The 16,180-nt window shown below is 36.9% G+C and overlaps 1 protein-coding gene and 2 long non-coding RNA genes across 3 annotated transcripts in view; 2 read left to right on the forward strand and 1 right to left on the reverse strand.

Annotated features, from left to right (window-relative positions):
• The window catches only part of HS6ST3 (heparan sulfate 6-O-sulfotransferase 3), a 746,570-nt gene that overhangs the window by 513,656 nt on the left and 216,734 nt on the right, over window positions 1–16,180 (forward strand). The gene's annotated exons all lie outside the window — the stretch shown is intronic.
• LOC103879411 overlaps window positions 11,983–16,180 on the forward strand; it is a 67,486-nt gene continuing 63,288 nt past the window's right edge. The window contains exon 1 of the long non-coding RNA XR_640005.4: window positions 11,983–15,152. This is a non-coding gene — a long non-coding RNA (uncharacterized LOC103879411). The remainder of the gene's footprint in view (window positions 15,153–16,180) is intronic.
• LOC103879413 lies at window positions 14,270–15,511 on the reverse strand. Its single transcript, XR_004178539.1, has 2 exons — window positions 15,428–15,511; window positions 14,270–14,342 (listed from the first exon to the last, which is right to left on the reverse strand). It is a non-coding gene; the product is annotated as an uncharacterized LOC103879413 (long non-coding RNA).

The raw sequence follows: 16,180 nt of genomic DNA on the forward strand, positions 1-16,180 counted from the left end.
AAAATGCTCATCATCACTTGTCATCAGATACATGCAAATCAAAACCACAATGAGATACCATCTCATACCACTCAGGATGGCTATTATTAACAAGTCAAAAAATAACAGATGCTGGTGAGGCCATGGAGAAAAGGGGATACTTAAACACTGTTGGGAATGTAAATTAGTTCAGCCACTGTGGAAAGCAGTTTGGAGACTTCGTAAAGAACTTAAAACACAACTATCATTGGACCCAGCAATCCCATTACTGGGTATGTACCCAATGGAAAATAAATAGCTCTACCAAAAAGACACATGCACTCGTATGTTATTTGAAGCACTTTCCACAATAACAAAGATGTCGAATCAACTTAAATACCCATCAGTGGTGGACTTGATAGAGAAAATGTGGTACATAATACACTATGGAATACTATGCAGCCATTAAAAAAGAATGAAATCATGTCATTGACAGCAACATGAATGCAGCTGGAGTCCATTATCTGAAGCAAATTAACACAGGAACAGAAAACCAAATAGTGTATGTCCTCACAAGTGAAAACTAAACATTAAATATACATGGACATAGAGATGGGAGCAATAGATACTAGACACTGCTGGGGGAGGGTGACATGGAGGGAGGGAGGTAGTGAGGGCTGAGGGACTGCCTATTGGGTGCTGTGCTCAATGCCTGAGTGACAGGATCATCCATACCCCATACCTCAGTGAAACACAGTGTTTCCAAATGACAGATCTGCCCATGTATCTCCTAAATCTAAAATAAAAGTTGAAATCATTAAAAAAAGAACAGAGATAAAAGAAAAAGAAATTAAGACTAACTACAAGGAAGACAAGAATGAATACATATAACAGATAAATATCTTTAAAGAAATGAAGACGAAATAAGAGGAAAAATTTAAAACTCAAAAATCAAGAAAGCAATAAAAAAGATTCAAGAGAAAATGACAAATGTTGAAGACAAGACAAAAAATTGAATATATGCATAGCAGGAATCCCTGTGGAAGAAATTTGGAAGCAAGGAAACAGAACAAACACTAAAATGCAAATTCAAAAATCTTTTCTAAGAAAATGTGAAGCTGCCTACCAAAAGAGTGCATCACATCCCTAAGAATATTGACTTAGAATTGTGAACACCAAAACATGGTGATAAAGTTACTGGGCTTCAAAGAAAAAGAAAAAATCATTTGGCTATGTAAACAAAAGCGAAAAAATGACTTACAATGGAAAGAAAATTAGATAATTGCCACACCTTTCAGCATCAATGCTTTATACCAAAAGAAAATGAAGAAACATATGTAAGATACTCAAGGGAAAAACACACGAGACATGGATTTTATTTCCAGAAAATACAGCCTTCTAATGTCTAGCAAAGAACACAAGAAAACTGTCCCCAATATGTAAGAACTCGGATCCTATAAGCACTTCCTGAGGAATTTATTAGAGAACAGGCTTGAGACAAGCAGAATAACTAGAGAGACATCATAAGGACTGGTGGAGAACATTAAATAAGTAGTTACTTGTAGAGCTTAAAGTAAATGGGGAGAGAAGGAGAGGGTATGTGATGGCCATATGAACTGAGAGTACAGACAGTGTAAGCACTTTACAAATGGGAGGAGAATGGAAAAGTAAACCTGTATTTTAATGTTTTCACTAATCATATTGGTGGAGGTATTATTGTTAGGTTCTGAGACTATTATATATGTAATATGGAAAAAACTAATGAATAATTATGGGATAGTCTGGGTGTAACATCCCGTGTCCTTGAGAACCAGATTTTTGGTTTTGAAGAAAGTAGGTAGCAGTGTGCTAGAGAAAAAATTAAGTTAAGTCAGGAATTTGAATCTGAATGTGAATCATCAAAGTAAGTAACCTCAAGAGAAATTTTATTTTCAAATGTGTACTTCCCAGTTCTGTGCACTGAAAAAGTCTAGAAACACTGATATGGCCTAAAAAGTGGGCTCGGAAAATCTTGTAACAGTAGCTATCAAGGAAGCTTTCAGAGACTGTTAGACCCATGTTAAAACTTACCAACTGAATTTGAGCTTCAATAATGATAGTTGCAGTAGATTGAAGCCCATCAAATATGTTAAAATCTTTGAGTTCATAATGATATTTAAAAACAACAAAAGAATTATTCATCTTTGGAAGATAATAGGAAATCAAATCATTATATTGAAAATTAGTCAATAAAGGAGAAATATATAAACATTTATTCTGACTTTCCTAAATGAACTATACCACTAATTATCTAAATAGTAGATGTGGGAATGTTTCTTTATAAAAGTAATTTCAACTAATAAATGAAAAATGAAAGATAGAATGTTGCCATTTTGCAATTCCCAATGAATGAATATGGGCATTTAGCACGAACAGCTGCTAAGATCAAATAACAGAGCTGACCGGATATTACGTGCCTCCTATAATCCTGCCAAATGCCACTGATAGTCATGACAAAAGATTAAACTTGAGTCTGATGCTTCTCTGGATCCAGCTGCAAATTGCAGAAGGCTATCGAGAGGACAAAGGAACATGCTGAACTGCACTTTCAAAAGGATGTGTTCTGTAAAATCTGGATTCTGGAAAACTCTGTAGGTCAAATTGTCTGGGTTTTCCAAAAGATAAATTGCAGGGAAGTGGCAGATGTGGAGGAGGACCCTGTAGATTAAAAGCGACTTAAACTATATCAGATTTTTTAAAATGAGCAAAACAAGAGTAATTAGAGACAGAGATTGGAGTGATAAAGCTATTTTTAAAACACAATGAAAGTTAGGTATTATAAAAATGAGGAGAATAATGATTTTGGTGAGGGGAATGGAGTTGTGAATGGAATGGGGTTTCTGGAATGTGCAGTAAAGTTCTATTTCCTGACTGAAGTGTTATCACTGACAATAATTCATTAAGCCATACATCTTTTGTGTGTGTGTGTGTGTATATATAGAGATATATATATCTATAAAGATATATATATATATCTATAAATATACACATATATAAAGATATATATATTTTTTTTATTTTAAAATAAAAAGAATTCTAAAATTTCTGTTTGGTAGAATATAAATATAAAAGTTACTAGATAGCACCAAATTATAAAGAGAGGTTTTCTCTGCTGGTTATACCTTGGAAGATTTTTATGTTTTTCTTTTTTTTTAATTCTTGTAAAATTTAGTTTTGAAGCAGGCTATGGATGTCTTTGGAAACCTGCATTCAGAGAGATGACACTGTAAAGTGTTTCCAGGGACTACAAAGCATAGAAAACTGATCACAAGCCATTGTAAACTGAGGCATGTGTCTGATATGTATCTTATTGACGAGGACCGTGTCAGTCAAGGCAGTGCTAGGACTAGAACTCAGTCGATAGTGTCTCCCAACTTGTACCAGATGATTTATTTGTAGCCCTCTCAGCTAGAGTTATGTATCTGCAAGATCATAGGAACATTTTCTTCAATTATGAAGCATGGATGTAATAGGGGAAAATTGTTATATTCTATGAAAAATTACCTGTATTTTTAATGAAAATAATTCCATTAAAACATACTTCAATTGAAAATATATTAAACTTTAATGCTTCTGATAATATTTGATGATGGAAAATGAACTAGCAAGGGCAATATAGCCTTCTCCTTAAATCTTCAGAAAAGCATACATGCTAGGAACCAACTTCCTTTCTCTTTAACGGAACAATAAGGTAAACTTCCTAAGAACAGCTATTATGCTTGTCTTCTTCATTGCAGTATCCCTAGTGACAGCACAATACATGGCACACAAGCACATGGGAGGGAGGATCTCAGAAAACAGATTCAAACATAGAGGCATGACTCTGTGAATGGCTTCTGGCATTAAATAGCCTGGGTTCAAATCCCAGCTCTTAAAGTTAATGGCTTCTGTAGCATTGGAGAAGTTACTTAATCACTCCAAGCTTCAATTTATGCATGTCAAGGTAGAATAAGCTACCCTTCTGGGTTATTGTGAAAAATTAAGATTTTATACATAAAATATTCAGTTCCATGCCTGGCAGAGTTTGTGTTCAATAAATGGTAACTATTTCTTATAATACATTCTGTTCCAGCTAGAATTATTTATTCATTTTTAAGCAAAAATTTGGGATAAGAAATGAGGCTTATGCATGAATATAAAAAATCCTAGAGGATTTCTTAGGACATTACTGATTTTCAGTGCCCCCATTATGATTTATTCTAATCAGCACCCCGAAGTACCAGGAACTGGTGTTATTCCCCTGTATAATGAATTGATAGCTAACTTTTAAATTTACATTGGCTTCTCTCTTTGTTCCTTCCTTTTTGCCATGTATACCTTGGTGTCCAGAAAGAAGGAATAGCACCAATAGCTTGAAATCCATCAGACAGTAAAGTATGTTTATCAAGATTCATAAAGAATGTTTGATTATGCTATTTGTTCCAATGAAAAGGCTTGTGTTGATTATCATGTTAATTAGAATACCTTCTCTACTGAAATGTTCTACACAATGGATGTTTTACTTCCTCATGTCTCAAATCATATAATTTGTAGTTTTCTGAAATGGAAGAGACAGATAGTACCAAATCTTTGCTTTACAGCCCATTCCCCAGAGAAGTCTGTAGCTGTGCTGAAAAAAATGAAAAAAAAAAAAAAAAAACAACAAAACCCACAACTTCAGGCATATTGCTTGAAAGATATACTGGCATATCATAGAAATGTTTTTTAACCTTATCATGAAAAGCTCAAGGGTATTACCTATATGATCAGCCAAAGAAATGTATCAGGCTTAAAAACAAGCAAAGACCAGAGACATATCAATTCTCCTTTTCAGTGTTACTTTTCTTTCTTTTTATTTCTTTCCCTTTTTCCTTTTGTTTTGTGTATTTTCTTCTACAATTTACCTATCAACATTTTTAAAATGAAGGCAATTAAAAATAGACATTTATTTGATGAAATAAAAATAAATACAGTTATAAAATTAACATTTTAAGTGAATATTTGGAGAGATTAAGTAGTAGTTTTTATATCAAATAATAATTTTAATAGAAACAAATATTTTATTTCAACAAATGTATGAATGCCAATTTAATGCAAGCAGTGTGCTAGGAACTAGGATTCCACTGATAGAAACAAGATATGACCTCTACTTTCAAAGAGCTTTCAGTCTATTCTGGAAGAAATGAGAAAATGAACAACTATGTAAAATAATTAAGTTAAAGTGAAATGTATGTGACAAGAATACAAAGCCCAAAGCCTCTGCCATGAAGTATCAGAGAAGTCCCCATCAGAGATTTGGGATTCTGAGTTATCACTGAAGGACTGAATAGCCTTTGCTCAGGCATACGGGAAGAGAAAATGCATTCCAGGAAAAGGAATGTCATGAAAAATTCATCAAATTATGAAGATTCAGGGACTAGCAATGGGTCAAGCTTGGCTGAGGCAGAGTGAGCATAGACAGAAGGGTGGAGACAATTTGGGTCAACAGGAAGCATCTTGAACAGAACATCCAGGAAACTGGACTTTACAAAGTAAGCAGGGCTCATCGAGTGTTTCTGAGGAGGAAATGATCTGGCCTGTGTCAGGAAAGTAACAGATGGCATTTGCAAGAATGGACTCCAGAAGCAACAAAATGGAGGCTGTTAGACAGTTAGGAGGCTGTCTCGTCCACCTAAGAGATAGTGGGGACTTGAGTTAGAGTGGTCTTAGATGGGGATAAAAGAGAGAGGGAGAACTCAGGAATGTACGACTGCTAGAGGAGATATGGTGGGCAAATAATGGGAGAAATAATTATTGGAAGATGTCTTCTAGTTTGAGTGATTAGGAAGATGTTACTGAAGCCATGAACTGAAACAGGAAACACAGGGTGAAGTGCCTGCTTAGGCCCTGAGAGCAGCAGTTGACTCTCTTGGCTACACCCTTTCTTCACATTTTTCACTTGGCTTCCCAGACCCCCACTCTTTCTTGGTTTCCCCCAACCCCATTGGCCCCTCTTTATTAGGGTCATTTATTGTAGCTTCTATGTCTTCCTCACCTCTGCTTGTTGGTGTGTTCCAAGGCTGAGTAATTGACCCTCCTAACTTATGTGTCCTCACTCATTTTCCAATTTCATGGCTCATAAAGTTATTTCCAGATATAACAAATTTAACTCTAGCTCCAAGCTTTTCACTCTAATCCCAGACTCATACATTCAGCTGCTTACTGGCCATCTAATAAATGTCTGAAACTTAAAATGCTCACAAGTGAAGTTGTGATCACTACTTCAAGTGTGAATTTTTCCTAGTTTGCATATCTCATTTGATACCGACTACATTGCTCAAATTCTTAGAGTCATCTGGGCTCCTGTCTCTCACATAGCAGCTGTAGTGCCCCTTTTAAAACATCTATCTAATAAAATTGCCCTTCCATTCTAAATTCTCCAGTGGTTTCTCATCCCACTCAGAGTGCAGGGTACAGTCTTTATGATGATGTCTGAGGCCTTGTGTGATCTGTTCCTATGTTACACTCTAACCTGGCTTCCTTCCACCCCACTTCTCCCTGGCTTTGTTTCATGGGGGCGAGTCAGTCTCCCCTGGTTCCTTCAACACTCCGAGGAATCTTCTTCCTCAGAACCTTTTCACAGGTCTATCCCTCTTCCTGTAATCTTCTTCCAAAAGAAAGTTGCAGACCTCCGCCTTCACTGATTCAGGTCTCTGCTCAAAATTCCCTTTATCAGGGAGACCATCTTGAATAAAACAGCAATAAACGACCTCCACCCTCCATTCCCTTACCTTGCTTACTTTCTTCACATTTATCACCACTTGACCTATTATACCGGTGTATAGGTTGGTCTCTTTCTGGTAGAATTGAAGCATCTTGAAGTTTTATTTATCAGATATCATCTATGTCAGGCAGACTTGTAAGAACTTTACAAATGTTAACTCATTTAATATTCATAACCACTTATGCCATAGGTGGTAACATTTCCATTTTATAGACAGAAAATTGAAGCACAGAGAGGTTAAATAAATTACTTAAGATTTCACAGCTCATTTGTGGTAGGCCTGGGACTCAAACTTAAGCAGTCTGGCTGCTTCACCACCACAAGTTTTGCTTTTGAGAACAGGGACCTACTTTTGTTCACTGCTCTGCTAACTTGCCTGGCACTGAGAATGTGACCTGGCTCTGTGTGTAATGAATAAGTCAACTTTCGATATATTAATTTGAAGTGTTGGTATAGTGTCTCTTTCCCATGTTCAGAAATCAATACAAATAGAATGATAAAAATTCAAAGTTTGTTTTAATTCAATCACTATGTACTATTCCTTGTAAGAATATCATTTAAGTTTTTTTAAGCTCTCTGCATTTTAAAATCTGTCTACATGATTCCATTTTCTATTAAAACACTGCTATTGTAAACTCAGCAGTAAATACTAAATATTAAATACTTGACTGCTTTCTTATGGTCATGGGCTGAGTCTAGCAAATTAATCAAAAGAGGGCTTGTCTGTAAAATTTCTTCCTTTTAATTGCACTGCGGGAAATAGTCAATAAAATATTTGATGAGGAATGTTAGCTAAATCAAACTGAGTAAGCCTCTATTGATCACGACAGCTGCCAAGCATGATGCCATGCAGTGAACATAAAGACCTGTAAGGTATCCCTCCATCTGAGGAGTTCACAGTCCGGGAGACAGACTAGTAAACAGGTACAAAAGTTATTACTGGGCCAGGCGCGGTGGTTCATGCCTGTAATCCCAGCACTTTGGGAGGCCAAGGCGGGCGGATCACGAGATATGAAATCGAGACCATCCTGGCTAACACGGTGAAACCCAGTGTCTACTAAAAATAGAAAAAGTTAGCCGGGCGTGGTGGCGGGCGCCTGTAGTTCCAGCTACTTGGGAGGCTGAGGCAGGAGAATGGCGAGAACCCGGGAGGCGGAGCTTGCAGTGAGCGTAGATTGCGGCACTGCACTCCAGCCTGGGCGACAAAGTGAGACTCCGTCTCAAAAAAAAAAAAAAAAAAAGTTATTACTGGAGAGCAGCAGAAACTTCTCCTGGGAGAAGTGGGTAAGGAGGGAAAGGTGACAGGAAAGGTTTGGTGGAAAGGATGTTGGGTGTCCTAAGAGGTGAATATTTGCAAGACCATCTCAGGGTTAGGAGCAAAATAGGGCCAAGGGTGTTGGTGTGAATGGTGGGTTGAAGGCTTTCCGGATGAAGGGAAAACCATGAATAATAGAAGCAGTTTGTGTTTTGAATCTTTGTATGAGTTGATCTTTCATGAGGAAAAATTTCTATTAATTTGTGAAAGTCCAATTTATTACTAGCTCAGTAAATTTTATGAGGCTATTGAAGGATCAGAACTATATATGTATAAAGATTGCTGACAGGAAATAAAAATAATGTGTTATTTTATAGGCATTTAAAAATGTATTTTATTTTAATTATGAAAATGTAAAATGATGGTTTTATTTCACTTCTTTCTGTTAGAATTGACGTTTTGCCACAGTTTCAGAAAGTAAGCACATTTCTACAAATGCTGGTTAATTTTTTACGGAATTTTGGTTTGTTTTCATCTCAAATACATTTTTATAGTAGGACTATTCTTAACATTTATTCACAATATATCTTTTAAAATGTATCCAATCAGTTTATCTGAGGGTAGAGTTTGGCATAGATATTTTGTGGGATTCCATACATTTTTTACAAGACATCTTGGCATTTTTAAAGAAAATTTTATATAACAACTCATCTTAGGTTTTATGATTTTGAATATTTCTTATATTAGTATTACACTGGTACAAAAGTAATTGTGGTTTTTGCTATTAATGGGATGGCAAAACCTGCAATTACTCTTGCACCAAACTGTAACATGCTTTATAACTTATAAAGACTATTGCCTCAAAAGTTGACTTTACCTATATTGCTTCAGTTGACCCTAGCAATAGTTCTGTGAATTAGACAAAAGATAGCTAGTTCAGAATTCCATGTACACATCCCTGATTCTCTTTTTAGTCACCCTTCAAATGACGGGATCTGATGAGTTCAGCTAGCTGTTGAGAGCATGTAATTGCAGAAAAGGTGTCAGGGCACGATGCAAGATTGTTGATCAGATGACATGATGAGAGCAGTGTCGATGGATGGTAGGTCATGTGACCAGGGTTTTACTCAATCTTGGCCCATTCATCACCTGGATGTAGACCCTGTATATATCACTAGACTTTCCTGAGTCTCAATAAATCATAAGTGAACATGAGTTGGAAGGGAAGAGACAAAATCATCTCCAAGGTCCCTCTCTTCTAGTTTGAAGTTCTGAAACTTGATGTGAACTCAAAAGTAAATGAAGCAGAATAAACACAACCATTAGAAGAATCTGTTAGAAGGTTCTAATGAAGCATGAAGGTTTTTCAGACCTCGTAACACAAAATGTGTATGGACATGTTATCCTAGGCATTCTACAAATAGGCAGCATCTCTTCACATGGAATGTACCAAAGGTTGTTTTCATATCCACACTGGTACCTTTTGTTATATGTGACCTGAGTTTACTCTGGGAAAGCAGTTACTCCATTGAAGTGATCTACTTCTAATAGTAATTTTTTATTTATCTTAATTATAGCAAATGAAACTTTCCTACTAACAATTTAGAGAAGGCATCGAAATAATCACTTTCAAATATTGAAGATTAATGGAAACAAAGTTTACACTGGCTAGGAAAAGTGTTTGCCTTGTTTCTGGTTAGATAGTATTTTCGCAACCATCCGCCTGTGAAATGTGGAGTGAAAAACTTACAGAAGCCATTTTTAGAAAGCAAAAATGACATCATATATTGATATTCCAGATCATATATTTATTTTCTCATGTTATCTCTTACATAGGAAGGCACCTGTATCCCATGGTAATGGTCAGTCAGGAATTCATTATTTTCTTATTCACTAATCCATGAAGTAGACAATTGACTGGAAATCAGTGCTAAGATTTATTGTCACCAGTGGTACATTTTCTAAGGAAATGCAGAACTTTCTTTTACATCATCTTGGATTAAAGACTACATTTTATCACCAGTTTTTTAGAAATTTCCTTTTCTGGAAATCTGTGTTCCTATTTGGAAAAATTCTTAATAGCTTCTCATTATCAGCACTGCCACCAGTCTTCACCTTTGTAATAATTCCTAGGTAGATGCCAATGCACACAAATCCAACCTATGTACCCCTGCTCCCAGATGTGGAAAATATTCTAACCAGGGCCCATATTTTTAGAATTTCATAGAAATTAGTCTGTTTTACAATACTAAGATTGCTGCATGAGAACATTGGATCTCTGACCCTCTATTTCTATAGATTACATAGAACTATTAGAAAAAATAGCTTCATGAACCCAAAGCTCAAATTATTGTTTTGTATCTCTGAAGTAACTTATCAGACAGTTGTAATAATTCTATTTCCTTTCTTCAGGTAAAGTAGACAAAGTTGGCTAATTCTTTGAAGGCTGGATCAGTATCTTATTAATTTGTGTTTCCTTTGCACCTGGTAGGTGTCAGTAAATTTCTATTGAGTAAACCAAGGGCCTCATAGGCTTCCAACAAAGGACAAATACGCAAGATGCTTATTAAAGAATAATTCATAAGATAATAGTGGCTAAAAGGTCATCTCTTCTTTCCGTAAATGTGTTCAAGAAACATGAGAGTTCAGAGTGAACTGAAGCCTTCCGAACTTTAATATACCTAGTGCTGAAATCTTCAACTAATTTATAGATATGACTTTTGTAGTATGTCATGGAGATAATTTGTCTACAGTCATTTCACTGGCATCACTGAATAGCTATTCTGTAATAAAAGTCCATCATTATGATATTGAATCAGACTTAAATACAGAATGTAAGTTGTACTTTATTGTAAAATACATTTAAATACTTTGATTAAACCTTACTAACACGATTTCAAATGACATTTCATTCCTTTAGTCTCTCAGTTTTTGTCCCTTACGTGGTAAATCCATTTTCTTGACTTCTCAGTGTATTCATTGATTCTATTTTTCTATTAGTTACTTAAAAATTAGGATATTTATGCCGGTTATGTTAACTACAGTTACTTAATAGTTTTAAACTGTGCAATAGTGAAGCTAGTTCAAATATATTTCCTCATGGTTGAATTGCATTTTAAGAGTCAGTCAGTACTTCCCTCATAATCTTTCACTAATGTTTGTTCCTTCCTCAGCATCTTTTGGATTCCAGCTGTTGCTAATCCAGTCCAAGGCTTTCATGAAGGGTTAGAGTTTAGCTCCAATTTAGCTGAGCCGGTAAAAGGAAACCTGAAATATACTTACTGTGGTCTCACTGGAGGTGAACAAGAGATGAACAGGATGCTATAATTAACTCAGTTTCTCTAGGTCAGTGGTTGTCAAGGGTTGGTCCCAAAGCAGCAGTATCAATCAACATCATCTGGGAAATTCTCAAACCGACTAGAGCAACTAGAGCCACAGAGTGAGAAACTCTGGAGGTGGAGCCCAGATATCTGGTTTCACAAGCCCTCCAGGTGATCCTCAGCACACTCAACTTTCAGTCCCACTGCTTTAGGTCTTCTCTTAAGATGAAGTATTCCCCAGGGATTAAAACAACTAAGAATAACATCCCATCTTAGGAAAGTCCAGGTAACACAACCCAAATCTCAATTTAAGTTAAATCTCAATTTAACTTAAACGGAAACTCAATAGTATGCATGGATTTCCATGTCAGACAAACTTGAGCTTGCACTCCAGTGAACAGACTCTTACCTCACTCATCTTGGGCAACCGCTGTGAGCCTCAGCTTCTTTTGTTTGTTTGTTTGTTTTAAGAGATGGGGTTTCACTCCATTGCCCAGGCTGGAGTGCGGTAGTGCAATCATGGCTCACTGCAAGCTGGAACTCCTGGCCTCAAGTAATCCTTTCTCACAGCCTCCTGAGTGGCTGGAACTACAGGTGCGCACCACCACACCTGGATAATTTAAACGTTTTTTGTAAAGACAAGGTCTTTCTATGTTACCCAGGCTAGTGTTGAACTTCTGGGCTCAAGCAATCTTCCAGCCTTGGCCTCCCAAAGTCTAGAGATTACAGGCATGAACTATCATGCCCTGGCTGGTTCTTTATTTTCAGAGTAATTTTTACCTTTCTGGGCATTGTGAGGATAAGAAATGATATATGAAAAACAAGAACCAGGGTTGCTTTTATCTCGTCACTAACAAGGCATAGGCATTGGGGCCCTCATTTGCATAGGCTCCTTCTAAATAATAATATGCTTGGGTCTAATTTTATATTTGAAGTTTACACTCTCTTAACTTACGGAGGCCTCTCAATTTGTACTGGTTTCAGCCCCATAGAATCTGGAGGCATTTCTGGCGTGGTACAATGCCTAACACATGGAAGAGGATTGACAAGTGTTAGTTATTTTGGTATTGAGTCTATTCACTATTTCTGCCACCTTTTGTCATTTACATTCAAGCCTTGAACTGTATACTAGAACAACTTACCAGCATAGCACATAGGCATATGATGGACCCATAGTACACATTTATGGATGACCATGTCATTGAACTCTATTTAGGAAACAGAACTTGAGTGCCGAGGGAGTTAATCTCTCACAAAACAAGAGCCTGCATGCTTCTCAGATCAGGCAAAGATTCTAGCCTTTTCATGTACATTTAGCAAATATTTGGCAAGCAAAGTATACGGAGAGAGTTTTTTTTTTTTTTTAAAGGCAAAAATCTTTTTAAACCAATGTGAAGTTGCTTAAGATTCAAATGATAGTTCTTCTCTAAAAGTCAAATTGTATTCTTTGCCCTCTCTTTGACAATGATTATAGTAATTGAACAGAATATAGTCTTCTCCATTGAAGTGTATGAATGTAGACACTTAAGGTTATATTTTCAAAGAAGCATGAATAGACTTAGCCATGTGTCTCCTGTTAATACTAGTGGTGTCATGCAAGGAAGTGCTTTTGGTCATTGGATTGAAAACGTACTCCATGACATTAAATGCAAGTATCCTTTAGTATCATCAATTATCCAATTTTTCTATGACTTCTTTTCAATTAATTTTGTTCTGGAATGTAGAGTTATCTGACTTTTTTTCTGGTTTAATGATAGTAGTGCTTGCATTTTTAGTATTTATCAAGTGCTGACCGGATCTTTTTGGTTGAAAAGTTGGTTAGGGAAATTACTGTCAAGCTCACTCACCACCATAGTAACCAAATTTTAATACCTTCTCAGGATACAGACATTTATATAATCTAACTCTGTGGCACTGAGGTGCAGTGTATGTAGTGTATTTATGATTGAACAGAAAGTTTCAAACAGCAGCCTGTGAAATTGGATTTTAGATGTAATGTACCATAAATAAGTGCTATAAAGATTGCCTTTAATGCTATAAATCAGATTTTATTGGTTTCAGCTATCTCATTCTGGTTATTGTATTACCCACAAAATCAGAGGAAATCAAAGAGCTGGAATATTTTTTATTTTAATATCCCATATTCTACAGTAATGGCACATGCACCCTTAAGCTTCCTTTTTGGGTAGGTTGGACAAGGTTGACAGGTGGCAGGCCCCAGCAACATATCAGTGGCAGTATCGGTGTAAACAACGAAACTTTGGGGCTTGAAACAGTTTAAGATTTCCTGTCTGTGAAACCTACAAGGTAGGTGAATTGGCAGATCCCTTCCCCGTCTGAGAAGCTGGTTGTCATGTTCTTCATGCTAAGCTGACACCTGTAGAGATTGGCAGGTGATGTGTGCTGTGCATCTTCTGGAAAGTTTATAGACTTTGGTGATGAGGCTATCTATCCATTGAGGATGGGGATGCCCATGCATGACTTACCCGAGTTATTTAAAGCACCCAAAACTGTTGCTATAAAAGAAAGTTGTCTACTTAAGCAATCTCCCAATATTTGATTTACAACCAATGCTTCTGCACCCCTCCCTAACACTTTGATGGTTTTCTACTAAGTACAGTTTAGTCCAGAAAATTGACTGTTTTTTTTAAATGCTTGGGAAAGCTTACAAATGGAGTGTTAGAGCCCAAGAGGCTACAGTAATCTAAAAATGAACTAGTTAGGTCCAGAGCAGTATTTAGGCTATTTAATGTGCAGTTTGTGCTTGTGTGTGGTTTTCCTCAATGTGTACTTACACAAGTATCCTGGGTTCAAGATACAGTGAAGCACCTACCCAGGCCTTGAACATCTGACTTTCATTTCATTGGTCAAGGTTGAAGCCTTAGTGTAATCTGAAGAACCCGAGAGGACAAATGGGATTTCTTGAACAGAGGTCATCAGCGACACACATCCTCATTACGCTTCACTTTTTGATTATTTTATTTTTACTGTGGCATTATGCCAGATATGTTCTCATTAGTTCCCACACCTGTAAAATAACCAAATTTAGCAATCAGAGAAGATATTGAAATCTTGTGTTTTATCTTGATTAAAAAGAAATCTAATTCCACAAATATTTCAGTGATCTTTAACCTGCTGCCTGCTGGAAATATAAGCCATATATACCGTCCTTGTTATGTCTGAGTTCAGCAGTTAATATGTTAAAAAAAAGGAAATCTTGATGCCGCCTTTACTGGCTACAAACTAAGCTGGCAGAACTAGGGCGATTATGCTGATTGGGGCTTAACATTTATGACTGCCAGTTCACTGCTGAAAATACAGCCAAGGAGCTCAGTCCTAGACCTGGGAGGCAGCTGGATCCCAGGATGTGCTTTGGCACTTGTTTTAGGCTGTGCTCAATTTCCTGGGAGCCCCAAGGGCGGCCTGCATTGAAGAAGGATCTGTTGCTGTCTAGAAGTGCAAGTGCAGCTGCAAGCGGGAGCAAGGGGGTTCTTTCCTTTAAACACTGCGACTCTTGTTCCGTGTTCTTAATGGGGCATGAGGGAACCTTGATATGGTTTGACTGTGTGTACTCACCCAAATCTTATCTTGAATTATAACCCGAATTGTAATCCCCAGGTGTCGAGGGAGGGAACTGGTGGGAGGTGATTGGATCACGGGGCAGTTTCTCCCATACCGTTCTCGTGATAGTGAGGGAATTCTCACGAGATCTCATGGTTTTAAAAATGACAGTTTTTTCCTGCGGTCTCTCTTCCCTCCTGCCACCTTGTGAAGAAGGTGCCTGCTTACCCTTCACCTTCTGCCATGGTTTCCTGAGGCCTCCCAGCCATGTGGAACTGTGAGTCAATTAAACCTCTTTTCTTTATACATTACCCAGTCTCAGGTGGTATTCTTTATAGTACTGTGAAAACAGGCTAATACAAACCTCTTTCCCTTTCTCTCCAAGACTGACCTTCTTCAAGGTGCTATTACCAACCCAAACCCTCCGTATTGATTTAGTTTCAGACTAATTGTCCTAATTTGTATACCTTCGTTGTCCCTCTCTATATGACTTTCTTTAGACAAATGCTGAAAAAAATAAATTGATGTCTTGGTTTGTTTAATTTGCCATACCTCATCTCCTGTCGTAGCCTAATCAGCCAAGATCACCAGAAATGAATTTTTACTCAGCAAAGTCAGGTTTATTGCACCATTGCAATGAGGGAGATCACGCACCAGGGGAATTGTGAGGTGTCTCACAAAACAAAGGAAAAGATAGAGGTTAGTATAGGATTTTGAGGGATAATGGAGTTTAGGTGAAACTTAAATAAAGCAGTATTTGGATAGGCTCAAAGCAAAGCAGGGCTGTGTGCAAAGGTTTAACATCAAGTCTGGACTGTGAAGTGGATCTAAGGTCCTGTTTCCTTGGAAACTAGACAGTTAAGATAAATGTAGAATGTTGTGTCCAGAAACCCCTTATTTGGAGCTCTGCACCTGGATTTGAAATTGTGGCTGATTTCTGTGTCAAAGTGATTTAAATCCTCTAGGCAAGAATGGGATGTTTCATTTTTACTGATACAATTTCCAAAAAAAAAAAAAAAAAAAAAAACTCCAAGGTTTTCATAGGTTGTGATTTTAGACAACAAAGTATCTTGAGTAACAAAGCAATAGTCACCAATAAAAGGGGATTATTACGACACTTTATAGCTGTAGTAACTACTTGGGAGAAATATCATTTCCTGTTAAATTGTCAGCTGGCTTTATTTGAATCTATTATTCCAATTTGTTAATGGCCAGGTGTATTTTTTTACTTCCTCGGTCTAATTTTTACTTTTTTACTCTCCATATCATTTAGAACAGTTAGTTTGTAAAGAAAAATACTCAACA

Source organism: Papio anubis, chromosome 15, assembly GCF_008728515.1.
Source record: "Papio anubis isolate 15944 chromosome 15, Panubis1.0, whole genome shotgun sequence".
NCBI classification, from domain to species: domain Eukaryota; kingdom Metazoa; phylum Chordata; class Mammalia; order Primates; family Cercopithecidae; genus Papio; species Papio anubis.